Here is a 15397-nt window from a genome sequence, read left to right as displayed (position 1 = left end):
TAAAAAAAAAAAAAAGAATAAATACCGATTCTTCTTGGTTAAGAAATTTATAAGGGCCTCCTATTCTAAGGTCCCTGTTCTGTTTTCCCTTCTTTGGCAGAATCTACAGGCTTAATACTTTCCTTTCCAGCTTGGTAGACCACCTCCTCTTTCTTGACCTCCTGGCACTGTATCTTGAACAAACAGAATTATAAGATGTTTATTAAAGTTGGGGGAAAAGTAACCATTTTCTGCTCTTTTTTGTGTATCAGAAAGAGCAGGGGGTCCCAAGGTATCTGATATAATGGATGCAGTATTTGGAGCCCTGTATTTTAATAACTATTAAGGAAAAATGGTTTGATTTCAAGGTCCCTGGACTGTAGAGAGCTCAAGCCCTGGCTGCAAATCGTTTGCCTTGAAGAGACATAAATGAGAACCACAACTGCCAGAAAATAAGGTAATCTCTAGAAATGCCTTGATAAATTAAAATGAAAGATAGCCCAAGACGTCAGCCCTTCATACCCATTGAATGCTGTGCTCTCAGTCAGCTGATAAGATTTTAATTTATTTTATTATTACATTTTTTGTGACAAAATGTAACACAACTCATTCATTTTGTCCACTAATCCTCTCTCTCCTTCATATAAATGGCATACATGATGATGACCTATGTTAAAGTTATTGCCCACTGTGTGCAGCGTTACAGAGATAATCTACAAATAGTATAAAAATTGGTAGAAAATTAAACTATAAAGCATATAACTGCAGAAAGAGATATAAATCTTTAAATATTTGGGTTTCTTTCCCCTGCACATCTGTTATTTTAGCCACTTGAGCCACCTAGTGGTAATATCTGTGAAATATGATTTCTTATACTGAAAAGGAATATAAAAGCTTTTAACTTGTTGGGATGAGCACTGGGTGTTATATAACTTACATATATATACTATATACATAATATATATACACTATATATGCATATATGCATATATGTATATATGTACATACATATATACATAATATATACATACTATTATATATATACATATATAATATATACATACTATATATGCATATATGTATATATGTATATACATATATACATAATATATACATACTATTAGGTATACTATATACATAATATATAATATTACATATTATATAACTTACATATAACTGGGTGTTATATGTAAGTAATGAATCACCGGATTCTACTCCTTTAACCGATACTACACTGTATGTTAACTAACTTGAATTTTAAAAAATTAATTGAAAAAAGAAATAAAAGTGGTAGTATGGACTGAAAAAAAAAACTTTTTAGCTGTTTCCAACTTAACAGGACTGAAGTAAGGAAAATGAATTGTAACCATTGTATACATTCAGATTTCCAAATTAGTGTTTATTAATAAATAAATTACAATTAACTAACAAAGTAAGTAAAGCATTATGTTTTTATAATTTGTTTTATAATATTCAATCTTCTACCAATTTAACATTAATATTTATTAATGAATTCATTTATTATTAATTTATAAATAAAAAAGTATAAAAACGTAACTCTTTGCTTATCTTGTTTCCTCTAGTAAAGTCCACATAGCCAAGAAAATAAAAATTATAGGAAATAGTAATTGATGGGAGGGAAATTTTCAATATGTATAACAAAGAAATAGCTATCAAATATTTAGTGAACTAAAAATGACTAATACATTTTAGAACTTGTTGTATTCACATGGAATCTTGGTCCTGGGTAGAGCCATATTTTCCAAATCTGTCTTCCGACACATCATCAGTCTCATTTCTTCTTACATTCAAAGAACAAAAATTAATTACCGATCTGCTTAGCGGTCCATTAGAAATACTCCACACCCAGATTACACGGTGACTAATCTGAGATTTCTTTCACTGGGAATTGTAGCTCAAACTAAGTTTCCATGTTGGCTCTGTTCCGGTGTAATAACCTCCAGCAGAGCCAAATCACAAAATACTTACTAACTTCACGTGTTAGAATCCACATTCGTCTTTGCCTTGTTAACTTTTAAGGAGCTTTTTATTTGTTGTTCCAAGAATGTCAGGTTCTTTGGTTTCCTGCTGTCTTAAATTGCCATATGTCTCTAAAGACATTTGTGCGTGTTTATGTGTTTTTAAAAATCAGAATTAGCACAAAGGAGTGATAAATTTGTTTTCTTTGAATTCACCAAGCTTCCTGCTTGGTAGGATTGCAAAGCCATAGTGTGAAACCAGCAGGGCAAATGTTCTCTCTTTTGGCTGATCCAGTGTTACGTAAACTCTGACCTCCCCGCATCTCATCTGGTTTGCATTAGGTGAGCAGAAGACAGGTTGATTTCACGAGGGGTCCTGGAAGCAAAGGTGTCTATGGAAGGGTAGAGGAGTGAAGCTTGTCAGCCTGAGAGCCGATAAGATCTTTAAGGGACGATTGAGCAGAATGAACATGAAATAGGCTCTAAAAGAGGAGAAGCTTCCCTGATGTATAAGGCATCCAGGCAGATCTGGTGGGGGGAACGAGGTAACAAAGGGAGGATTGTGCTCTAAGCGAGGGGGTGAAGGCCTATTCTTTTGCCTTCCCTTCAGGGGATACCATCTTTCTGGGCAGAATGTGTGCTTGGGAATAGACATGTTGCCTTGGCTGGGCAGCCAGAGAATTTCCTCAGGCATTTTGAACTTGGGGCCGGTGAGAATGAGTCTGACTTGTTCTTTGGGGTGAGTCTCGGGAGTTGTGTGGTACTGCTTGCTGCTCTGTGGAGAAAATCAGCCTCAGAGAGGAGAGATAGAAGCCAAGATGCAGACATACAGGACAGGGAGAGAGTCTGAACCAAGCTTCTTGGAATGCACTTCTCCTTTTGCATCAATTAATTTGACCCCCACTCTTACTTAGCTCCTTAGACCAATTCAGATTGGAAGATGTAGTGTTCGTGAAATAACACAAGTCCCAAAATGAACTTTAGAACAGTAAATAAAGCCATCCAGAGAATATGGAGGAATAAGACTTTCCTTTGTTCTGCATTTTTCATGTAGAAGGGTGGACATTATTAGCTAAAGCTACGGTCTGCTGGTGTTCGGTCCGGTCTTGATTCCCCGCCCTGTTCTCATTCTTCATAGGATCCTCCAATGAACTTCTTTTCTCTCATGATTTTAGCTCTCACCAATGTGCTTGCTAATGGCTCCTGAATTTTTTTTATATTAAATATAATTTATTGTCAAATTGGTTTCCATACAACATCCAGTGCTCATCCTAACAGGCGTCGTCCTCAACGAATGGCTCCTGAATTTGTAACTCTATGAACTCAAGGGCTATCTATCTAATTGTGTATTGGGCATTTCCTCTTAGTTCTATGGAAACCTCCAAGTCAGTGCATCTAACAAATAAACTCTTCCTGAATTCTTCGTATTCCTTGGGGCAGAGAGTGGTATCACTATCTACCTGGGTGCTTAAGTTGGAAACATATGAATGAATCATTGGTGACTCCTTCATTTTTGACCCCTACATCTTATCGGTCAGTATGATTTTTCCACAAATCTCATTATTATTCCTCAAATGCATCTCTTTCTCTCCACCTTCACCATTAGGTCCTTAGTCAAGAGCCTTAGTATTTCTTGTGTGGCTTATTTTAATAGCCTCTTCCCTTTTGTCCCAGCCTTGAGTTATTCACCACTTGATATTCTTCTTTCTGGAGTTAACTTTCTCAACTGAAAATCTCGTAGTGTCATTTAAAAAAATCTTTCATGACATCCCTCTCCCTACCGCTCCCCCCCACCCCATGCCAGCCAAAGATCTGTAAGTTCTTCCATACGGTTTTTCCTCTTCCTCCAACATGATCTTTAGCCAGTCCCTTCCTGCCATTCTACTTCCTAGCCATGTGCGTTTCTCCCCGAATGGGCTGTGCCCCTGCGTGTCTCAGTGAGTAGACTGCTCCCTCTGTAGAGACTGATTGCACAGCTTCTGTCTGCATGGCTTCCCAGTTCAGCCCAGCCACTCCCCTCTTCAGAAAGGCTTTCTTAACCTCTCTACTCTGTGGATAGTTCTGCTACAACACTTATCACAGCCTCTTGCTATCATCTGCTTACTCCCTTGTCTTCCCAAATGTGCTGTGAAACTCCTTGAAGCTAAAACAAGCACCTGGATATCTAATGAGTAAACAAATAGAGTCTTTTATCCAACCGATGAATTCAAAGATGAACACAGCCATGAACCATTTACCAATTACTCTGCTTGGAGTTTACACTCTGGGCAGCATCACTTCTGAAGCAATAAATAAGAAAAATGAAGGTGGCAGTGGTATGTTAGTATTGTTAAAAGACTGCAAAGGAGGAGCCTCCTGCCGTTATCTGCCCACTTCTAGCAGAACAGATTGGTGGGTGAGAATATGAAATATGGTAACTTGAACTGCCATAAGTGAGGGTGGGAGGAAGGCAGTCATTTCATTCTGATAGAAGAAAACCTACATAGAGACTCTGCTCCACTGTTAACTTAAAAAAAAATTTTTTTTTATGTTTATTTGTTTTTTTTTTTTTTTTAATTTTTTTTTTCAACGTTTATTTATTTTTGGGACAGAGAGAGACAGAGCATGAACGGGGGAGGGGCAGAGAGAGAGGGAGACACAGAATCGGAAACAGGCTCCAGGCTCCGAGCCATCAGCCCAGAGCCCGACGCGGGGCTCGAACTCACGGACCGCGAGATCGTGACCTGGCTGAAGTCGGACGCTTAACCGACTGCGCCACCCAGGCGCCCCTGTTTATTTGTTTTTGAGAGAGACAGAGACAGAGGGTAAGTGGGGGAGGGGTAGAGAGAGAGAGAGAGAAGAATCTGAAGCAGGCTCCGGGCTCCATGCTGTCAGCACAGAGCCTGACACGGGGCCCAAACCCATGAACCATGAGATCATGACCTGGGCCACCCAGGTGCCCCTCCACTGTTAACTTTTTATTTTTTTTATTATTTTTTTTAAACATTTTTTTTCCAACGTTTATTTATTTTTGGGACAGAGAGAGACAGAGCATGAACGGGGGAGGGGCAGAGAGAGAGGGAGACACAGAATCGGAAACAGGCTCCAGGCTCTGAGCCATCAGCCCAGAGCCTGATGCGGGGCTCGAACTCACGGACCGCGAGATCGTGACCTGGCTGAAGTCGGACGCTTAACCGACTGCGCCACCCAGGCGCCCCAACTGTTAACTTTTTAAACGGCTCTAATGAACATTGGCAGGTATCTGAATGAACAACCTTGAAAGCTTTTGATTGCCCAACAAGAGACTGGAAAAGGCCTTTCTAGAAGCAAGAGAGAAGAGGAGCTATGTGGGATCCTATGAAGGCTCACACAGAAGCGTAGATACCAGCGTCCAACTCAAAGGAGTTGGCCAGGTAGTTGTTTCCAGTCTGTTTCCTGTTGTTGGCTCTGTTTAGGATTTTTCTGTCTTGGTAACATTTCGCAAAAGAGCATTTGCCTTTCTTTGTAGGTCAGCTGAAGTGGTTGTGGGATTTTTGCTCCTTTTCTCCTGGGACCCCAAGCCAGCTGCACCACCTGTCGGAGATCCCATGGTCTTTACCCTCCACAAAGGGGAGCTAGAGTCACACTTGAGGGACATAAAACAAGGGATCTATCAAACCATCAAACAGAAAATTCCAGGAACATTTGTTTAATACCAACTCAGAAGTTGCTTCAGAATCTCCATAAGAAAGGGGATGGGGGGCACAATTTATTAGTAAAGGGGAGTGGAAAGGGGTTGAAGGAGACATGGAGATTATGGATTGGTAGGGTCAAGCTAAATCCCTCCAGAGCCCCCTGTTTGTGTTACTATGGTAATGGTTCTCTCACTAAATCGTGCTGGACATTGTGGGAAATTAGAACAACAAACAAAGCAAACCACTTGATTAAAATGAACCCTGCCCTGAAGGAAATTGGAGTCCAGCCGGGAGAGACAGAAAAACTAACAGGTTTAAGAGACTATTAAGTCAGGGGTGCCTGGCTGGCTCAATCCAGAGAGCATGTGACTCTGATCTCCGAGTTGTGAGTTCAAGCTCCATGTTGGGTATGGAGCCTACTTAAAAAAAAAATAACTAAGAAAAAAAATTAAAAATAAAAAGACACTATTAATCAACCCAAAACAGTTTCCTGGAGACCAGTCTGTGCAACTGATTGACCAGGAGTTCTAGTCTTGCCGACACCATTAATCTTTCCTGGTCCCAGGTGCCATTTGATATCACTTGGTGGTCATTGTGTCTGCTCTGTGGTTAAACATCAGTAGGGATGATTCTGGGTTGTGGGCATGGCTGGGCTTTCAGGGCAGCAGTGGGGATTCCAGAAATCTCTGGGTCACTGAAAGCCCCTTTCTTCAGCCCAGTGTGGGGAAACTGGGCTGAGAGATTACTGGGGATATGGACACCCTCCCTTCACATCCCTATTTCCTGAAACAGGGTTTTACAGTCTCTCCAACCAGTCTTACCTCCTCATCTCATGTGTTTTCCTCTCAGAAAATGAGAGCTTTGCTTGTTTTGCTCTGTTTGAGACCTGAGAGTGGGCACAGATGAAGACACTTGCCAATTTTCAATTGCATTATATCTGAATTTACATTATCCTGGGGCATGATTATCAAGGGAATTTTCTATAATAATGTTCTCTTTGAGTTGAAAGAAATCAGAGTACTGCCCTGAGGAGAAAGAATTAATATATAATTATTGTATAAGGTGGATGTATGAGGATAATAATAACCAAGGATCATTGATTCTTTACTATATGCCAGGCGTCGTTTTCAATTATTTATTTGTGTTATCTCATTTATTCCTCACAGTGGCCCAGGGAAGACTGCCCTGTTATTATCTCCACTTTAGGACGTGGAGATTTGGGTATAGAAAGGTAAAGTGATTTGCCCAAGAGCACGTAGCTACTCAGTGGCAAAGTTGGAGGTGGAAACTCAGCCAGTCTTACTCTGGATACCATGTTTTTAACCACAATGTTATTTTGAAGTGGAGCAGTATAGGTTGTCTTTTGTTTGGTGATGGGGAGGGGGTTGCTGTAAAACTAGCTCAGATTCACAGCTTAACCCAACTTCAAAGCTGGACGGTAATAACTAAAATCTGAGTAGCTAGCTTTGTTATAAATGAGAAGAGTGCCATTGGGGTAGGAAAACCCTGCAGACACTTGGAATTTTGATTTCTCATTTCCAAAAAAATTCCAATTTGATTTTTAAATATTTATTTTATTTTTGAGACAGAGAGAGACAGAGCATGAGTGGGGGAGGGGCAGAGAGCGAGAGAGAGAGACACACACACACACACACACACACACACAGAATCCGGACCAGGCTCCAGGCTCCGAGCCATCAGCACAGAGCCCAATGCAGGGCTCGAACTCGTCAACCGCAAGATCATGATCTGAGGACTGAGCCACCCAGGTGTCCCCCGATTTGATTTTTCAACCTAGCCTCTTCTGTCTTCACAGAAGTATTTTGCAACTTTACTTGTTTTTTCTTTCCTTAAACATTTCAGTTTTTCTCTCTTAATTTTTTCTTCTTTCCAAAATTTGGGTATGCCCATGACTACTGCATCATGGGGGAAAACCAGAGTGAACTACCTTTGGCTGCACCTGCTTCCTCAAGGTTTTTATTTTATTAAAAAAAAATTTATTTTTTATTTTTTATTTCTAAGAGAGAGAGAGAGAGAGAGAGAGAGAGAGGGAGAGAGAGCATGTGAGTGGGGGAGAAGAGTAGAAGATGGGAGAGAGAGAATCCCAAGCAGGCTCCATGCTCAGCATGGAGCAGACTAGGGTCTTGACCCCATAACCTTGGGATCATGACCTGAGCCCAAATCAAGAGTTGGTGGCTCAACCGACTGAGCCACCCAGGCCCCCCTCCAATAGCTTTTTAGAAAGACTTATTTCTTTCTTCAAATTCCACTGCCTCAAGATTTGTCTCCCCAAGCTCCAGGTAATCTCTTTTCGAAGTTCAAAGGCATCTGTCATTTTCATTGCTTCTGGCTCTTTTAGCTTCTGTGTTACCGTAAGATCCCTCTCTTCTGCTTCTCTTTTTCCTTTTTTTCGCCTCTCATCTTCCTCCTACCCACTCACTGTGGGCTTGTCCAGGATGTATTTCTGAGAACATTGCTGCTCTTTTGATGCATCCTTCCCTTTGAAAAGGTCATCCATTTTCAAAGTTTCCCCTTTCCCTTTCACACAGGTTACTCTGTATCTATCTTTGTCTTAGTAATTTCCTCTTGCCCAAATGTACTTACTTCCAAGCGCTTCCGGGAAATTTCCACCTAAGGATTCTACCGCCACCATTTGGCTCAAAGTGAACAAGATTTGGTTCATCATCAATTATTTCCCACGTGAGTTCTCCTGAGAACAGTAAATAGAACACACTTATGCAGCATGTACAGTAAGTCTGGAACCATTCCAGTTATCCTCTTTATTTCACGAGATGAAGGAGCTCAGGCCTAGGGATGCAAAGCATTGTGCCCCCAGTTGACATGACGCAGCTACCAAGTGGAGAAGCCAGGGTTCACCCTAGGCAGTTCTGAGAATCTTTACTCCCAGCCAGCCCTTGATATTTCTATGCCATGTTTTCTGATTTCCCACAGTCAAAATTGTATTCATCAATGTTCCTTTTCTTCCAGTCCAATTCACAGCTCTTTACTTTTCTTTCAAGACGTTTTTGTGGTCTGTATAAGTCAGGCTCTGCAAGGCACAAATGGCCCATTCAAAACCAAACAGACAAAACCCAGTGGTATGGTTAAGGAAACGAGCAAGGGCTGGGGGACCTCCCTGGGGCTAACACATTGGTAAACAATGCTATGGGAGTCCAGAGAAAGCTGGGTCTATGGAAGTAGGACCACCTACCAGTAAGGTATGGGGAGGTGGCAGGGAGGGGAGTGGAGAGAACAAATACCCCAACTCTCTCTCCTCATGGCTTCTACTTGTGCTTCATTACCTCATGCCTGGATCATTGTTGCTCCCTCCTCAGTGATCTAACTTCGTTTCTCTCCACTTTATCGCGCTGCCCTATCGCTAGACCAGTCTCTCTAAGGTGCCACATTCACTGTGTGATTTTTCTTCTCACAACCTTCAAAGGCTTGTCATTGCCTGCCAGTCTAATATGGACAGTGCTCCAAATCCTGAGTCTAATCCCTCTTTCAAATGTTGTGTTCTGTTACTCTCCTAGCACTTTGCTCCAATTGGCTTCCTCATTGCTGCCCCCCTTTCTATAAACATACCCCTCTTCAACCTGCCTCCCGTGCTGTGGCTCATATCCTTCCTTAGGCCTGAAATGCCTTCTTCGGTCTTCTATCCAAATGCTATATATCCTTCAAGACTCATCTCTCTGTAAACATTTCTCAGACCGCTCCTATATACACGGGTCCTTCTATCTTTCCAAGTTTCCGCTGAATTGTGGGAAACACCTTACCAATTAAGTCTTTTCTAGATGTTTTGTAAACATGTGCCTTGTCTCTCCTAACTGATGGATAAAGATCCCCAAATCAAGAATATGGTCAATGGTTCATCAGTGTGACTCTTATTTTCTACGCTATAATAGTTTGAAGGGGTACAGTTAAAACAGTGTGGGGATGGTTAACATGCCAACAAAAAGTAATTTATGCTCTAAGCCCCTTGCTGTACAATCAGGGTGACCCCGGCTTTTAAGTCCCTCCCTCTCCTGGCAGGGTCCCCAGTGATCCCCTTTGCTGCTAGAAGCACTTGAGATTAAGTGCCCGGGGGTATCTCTGCTGTGTCCACTCTTTGCTTTTGGAGGCTGCAGGCCTACAGACCAATAAAATCGATCCGTGCTCTGTATGCATCCTTCAGCTTTCCTTCTGGAGACTGTTCATTTCACACGGTTGTCATTCTTCTTAATCCTTTTTGGTATAAACCATCCTGTTTGCCAGCAGTTGCCTGTTGGTAGGATTATTTGGTTCATACACCGAGAGAACTCCAATGTACTGACCCCTAGCTGGTATTTCTGACCAAAATTGGTCCATATCAACTTTTCCATCATGTAGGTCAATGCCTGGAAGATGATCTTCACTTCTGTTCTTTGCTCAGGAAATCTCAGTGCTGGAGTTTTCTGTGAGCTCTTCTCAGACAAAAGCCCTCCTTGGAACACTGTGACATGCTAGGACATGAGTTCCCTTAATGACCATTAACAATTTATTCTCAAAGGACCTTAACATTCATCTGTCATCTACTGTGATATCTACAATATTGATTTTTTTCTCTTTGCGTTTCCAATCTCATACTGTAAGGCTCTAGGATTTCCTTTACCACTTCTAGGAAAGCTTAAAACTCGACCTTTTAATAGTTACGTAGAAACAGCATAAATTAGTGAATATAAATGGACTTCTTCCATTGGTCATTTGGATGGATTCTCTGACCTTATCTCTAGAAGGCTTTCTTATCTTAAAATTTTTTTCTATCCTGTCTCTTTCAATGAACGTTCCCCAAGATGATAGGTTCTTTGATAGCTTAATCAGAACTAGAGTTATTTGAAAAACCAATCCTAAGAAACGCCAAAGTATTTCAGAGGGAAGAAGAATTTGTGTAGTGAAATATTTTCACAAGGGATATATTGGGTTCTTCCGAGTGACATATGTACAGTTAAAAAAAAAAAAATTCGTTGTGCCCATTACTTTTGGAGCAAAGAAATGCAACTTTTCTAATCTACTGTGGTTTGTAATTAGGTGATGAAAAGCAGTCTTCTCCAGATTCAGCAGCTGTTAGCTATCTAGATGTTTCTTTCTATCAAGTAAAAGCTATATTGCTTTTTTAGAGATGATCACAGAAATGAAAACCATCACCAGACTAGCTAAATCAAGACAGAGGGAAGGGGTGGGGTGGAGAATCATTTAAAAAAGCAATTGTGTCCATACAGGGCATTCCTTCTGAAGATTTTGACATCCTGAGGAACTTCTCTGTCTACCTCACCTCTTATAAAATCATGCGATGTGAAAGGGAAGCCAGAGCTAGATGGGAACAGAGGAGGAGGTCTGGGCCATTTCCTTTGGTAAACACAAAGACCTCCTTTTGCTAGAAAAAACCCAGAAGCTGAACTTGGTGGGTTTGAGGGCTCGCAAATGCAACCAGCTGAAACTTTGTAAACATTTAGCATAAAACTCATTTTTAATCTCATAAACTTAATTTTTTCCCCTAGCATATGGGATGCATAAAAAGGAAATAAAACTTTAGTAAATTGAGCCTTACTTGTGCTTTATAAAAAAGAAATTGAATTGCTCTAATGGCAGCTGCAGCTGGCATTCAGCTTCCAAAAACCAGTGTAAATCTAGTTTTTAGTGCTTGATTTAGTAAACACTCAGCTGCAAACAGGCTTCAAAAACAACTCTGAATGCAGGGTTTTCCGTAAAGGCAGTTATGTAACCTCTGTGTGTTATGCCTTTAAAATATGTGAAGTCTAGCAGAAACCCTGATTGAGACGTCTTACAATTATCCTTTGCTCTATATTTAAATCTGCATAGAGTTTGCTATCTGTTGCACACAGAGCTCACACAAATGGATTCTAATAGGCTGCAAATCTAAATGGATGTGTTGTGGTCATTCATGCTATAAAAAAAGTAGAGTCCGCCTCGGATGCCAGAGTTGAGTTTGACCCATCGTTTGGTTATCTTATCTCCAAGTGATAGTCGCAGCCTGTGTTTGATTCTGCCCTGCTCTGGGCCTTGTCAGACTCCCGCACATTGAGGACCCAGAAGAAACCCCGTTTCGCATTCTGTTCAGCAAAGGCTGCACGTGCCCAGCTTGCAATGTTTGCTAAAAATAGAGAGAAAATCTTGTCCCTGACAAACAAGATGAAACGTCCAACTGCTTTAGAATCGACGCACAAATAACTGTTAGGTTTCTAAATGCCAGTTTAGCTTAAATCTTTCTTAGTGAACTGGGTTTAGTGGAGATTTTTGTGTTTCGGTTGTTGGCTTTCCAATCACTATATATTCACCGGTAGACAAAAGGAAGGTGGGCACCTCATGGCGTTTCTGCTCAAGGAATCTTTTCTAATAATTCTGGCTCGGATGGGCAAGGTTAGTCCTGTGAACAATTTGGAATTAGGATAAATTGGTGCCTCTTTCTTCCTCCCTTAACTGCCTTACAGTATCTCAGGCTTATTTTTAGCTGGTTGCCAACCACCCCTGTCTGAGGATTTCTCTACTTCTCCGGGGCATTTCCAATTTTTAAAAGAGACCCTCGAATGTGGAAGAATCCCAAGACCCCAAATTTGTGTTGTTTGCAAGCCAGGATCTGGGGTTAATCTTCTGGGCAGAGGGCAGATTGTTGTAAGGCTGGCTCTCGGCAGAGTGGCTGGGCTTTAGAGAAGGAAATTCACATACACCCTCTTTCTTTTTCCCACCATCTGGTCTTTTGGCTGCCAGCGACTGGAGCTATTAAACAAATGGAGACTTTATGAAATTTGAAAACAAGACTGCTGCACAGCGTGGTAGGTGGAGAGAGTCACGAGTTGATGGTTCTACTCATGACTCTGCTGTTACCAGCTGAGTGACCTTAGGGAAGTCACTCAAACTCTCTGAGCTTCTGTCCTTCCTACCTTTCAGGACTGTGGCAGGGCTGAATACAGACATGAGAAAGTAGTTTGAAAAGTCCAGAGTACTACACAATTCTGAGGGACTTTGATTATTCAAGGCAGTGAGGCTTACGTACACAGCGAGGAGTATCTTCTTCTTCCCCAAAAAAGGGTAACCATTGCCTGCACCATCCTGTTTTAGAGAAATTATGTGAGCATGTAGTAGATCCTGTTATGCCTGTGGATGACCTTTCTGGAGAAGATCTGATCCCTGACTACTGAAACAATTAAAAAGGATAAAAGCGCTTCAGAAGTCACATGAAAATTAAGGTGAAAACAGATGAGCTATCCTGGATGTAATCTATATTATACCTCTCCCCAGCCAGGAGAGATATTCAAATAATATTATAATATTATAATATATAATATAATATAATATAATATAATATAATATAATATATAATATTTCTTTCTTTCTTTTTCTCTTTTTTTACATACATCTTTTTTTTTTTTAACGTTTATTTATTTTTGAGACAGAGAGAGACAGAGTATGAATGGGGGAGGGTCAGAGAGAGAAGGAGACACAGAATCCGAAACAGGCTCCAGGCTCTGGGCTGTCAGCGCAGATGTGGGGCTCGAACTCACGGACCGCGAGATCATGACCTGAGCCGCAGTCGTACGCTCAACCTACTGAGCCACCCAGGCGCCCCTACATACATCTTTTAATATTTTATTTATTTTTGAGGTGGGGAGAGGGACAGAGAAAAAGGGAGACAGAGGATCCAAAGTGGGCTCTGTGCTGACAGCAGAGAGACCTGACGTGGGGCTGGAACTCACGAACCGCTAGATCATGACCTGAGCTGAAGTCGGACACTCAACCGACTGAGCCACCCAGGCACCCCTTAGTTTCTTTTTAATATTCAAAATTAGTCGCCTGAAAGCCTACCTGTTTATGTTAGAAATCCAGAATTTATTTTTATTTTTATTTTTGAATTACAAATCAATAATTTATAGGCATATAGTTTAAACAGTTGAATAGTTTTACGGTTTGCTTCCCTCCCTCTCTGTTTGTAACTTTTTTTTTTTTTTTTGAGACTCTTAAATACACAGAACAAACTGAGGGTTCATGACGGGGGCGGGGGAGAGGGGAAAATGAGTGATGGGCATTGAGGAGGGCACTTGTTAGGATGAGCACTGGGTGTTGCATGTAAACGATGAGTCACGGGAATCTACCCCCCAAACCAAGAGCACACTGTATACACTGTATGTTAGCCAAATTGACAACAAATTACATTAAAAATAAAATTAAGGGGCGCCTGGGTGGCGCAGTCGGTTAAGCGTCCGACTTCAGCCAGGTCATGATCTCGCGGTCCGTGAGTTCGAGCCCCGCGTCGGGCTCTGGGCTGATGGCTCGGAGCCTGGAGCCTGTTTCCGATTCTGTGTCTCCCTCTCTCTCTGCCCCTCCCCCGTTCATGCTCTGTCTCTCTCTGTCCCAAAAATAAATAAACGTTGAAAAAAAAAATAAATAAATAAAATTAAGATTAAAATAAAATAAAATAAAATAACAAAAAAGCAACAAAACAAAACAAAACAAAACCCAAAGTTGAATAGTAATAAAAGAGCCATTACGAAATTTAGTTTCCTGACTTGCCCCTTCTCACTTCCCTTGTCCCCTTCCTCAAAGGCAACAGCTTTCAACCCTTTTAAAAGCTCCTCCTGACCTTTACAACTTTCCCAAGTTCTAAGAACGATGCATATATTGCTATGTCTTTAATTGTCAATTTTAGCATGGAAAATGGAGCTAACTCTGTATTTGGATGTCATTTTGCTTCCTTTCTCATCTTCGCAGTATAATCCTATTACAAGTTGGGTTAAATTAGTATTAGGATTATCCTCATATTCTTTATAACTGAGCATTGTCACATACCATGATTATTCTTCCTTCCTTTGTTTATATTTTTCATAGAGTTAAGGGGCGCCTGGGTGGCGCAGTCGGTTAAGTGTCCGACTTCAGCCGGGTCACGATCTCGCGGTCCGTGAGTTCGAGCCCCGCGTCGGGCTCTGGGCTGATGGCTCAGAGCCTGGAGCCTGTTTCCCATTCTGTGTCTCCCTCTCTCTCTGCCCCTCCCCCATTCATGCTCTGTCTCTCTCTGTCCCAAAAATAAATAAACATTGAAAAAAAAAATTTTATTTTTCATAGAGTTAAAAATGCTGGTCTTTTCATTCACTGAGTTTTCTTTGTATGTTTTAAATTATTTCCATTTCTTCTAATGGCCTTTTAGTAAAGCTCTCCCCTAAGGTCAATCACAACAGCTAACCTCTCAGTTCCTGTATGTATTTTCTGAGACACTGCTCCTTGGCTCCTGCAATCTGGCTGGACTGTGGTCACCTTTGGATTACTTTTGCTCCCATTCCAGGCCTGGGTGGCCTTTCTGATCTCATATCTTGCTCTTCCTCCTCTCCCTTTTCTTTTTTATTAAAGAACATTCTCCAGGAGTTTCATCTAGTAGATGTTATAGTAGTAAAGGGAATCAGGATAGCAGTCTTGGCCATGCCAGTCTCTGCCTCTCTCTGCTTCATTCATACTTTACACTTGTGCCCAGTTATCATTAGAAATCTCTGTACCATCGGGGCACCTGGGTGGCTTATTTGGTTAAGCATCTGATTCTTGGTTTCAGCTCAGGTCATGATCTCATGGTTCGGAAGTTCGAGCCCTGTGTCGAGCTCCATGCTGACGTTGAGGAGCCTGCTTGGGATTCTGTCTCCCTCTCTCTATGGTCTTCTCAAAAGTAAAGAAACATTAAAAAAGAAAAGAAAAGGAAAAAAAAAAGAAAAGAAAATAAAAGAAAAGAAAAGAAAAAGAAAAAAGAAAAGAAAAGAAAAAAGAGAAAAG

At 41.2% G+C, this 15397-nt stretch overlaps 1 long non-coding RNA gene across 4 annotated transcripts in view; it reads left to right on the top strand.

Moving 5' to 3' along the window:
• The window catches only part of LOC121014713 (uncharacterized), a 53091-nt gene that overhangs the window by 17467 nt on the left and 20227 nt on the right, over positions 1 to 15397 (top strand). For 3 of the 4 annotated variants that reach the window (XR_005783386.1, XR_005783384.1, XR_005783385.1), the window contains exon 3: positions 348 to 436. This is a non-coding gene — a long non-coding RNA (uncharacterized LOC121014713). Of the gene's footprint in view, positions 1 to 347; positions 437 to 5195; positions 5340 to 15397 lie in introns of those variants that run through there. The other variant, XR_005783387.1, reaches the window with a different exon arrangement.

The sequence above is a fragment of the Herpailurus yagouaroundi genome, unplaced genomic scaffold (genome assembly GCF_014898765.1).
Source record: "Herpailurus yagouaroundi ecotype Mexico unplaced genomic scaffold, PumYag 203, whole genome shotgun sequence".
Lineage (NCBI taxonomy): Eukaryota > Metazoa > Chordata > Mammalia > Carnivora > Felidae > Herpailurus > Herpailurus yagouaroundi.
Note: the sequence above shows the minus strand (reverse complement) of the source record. Positions and strands in the feature narration are given on the sequence as shown.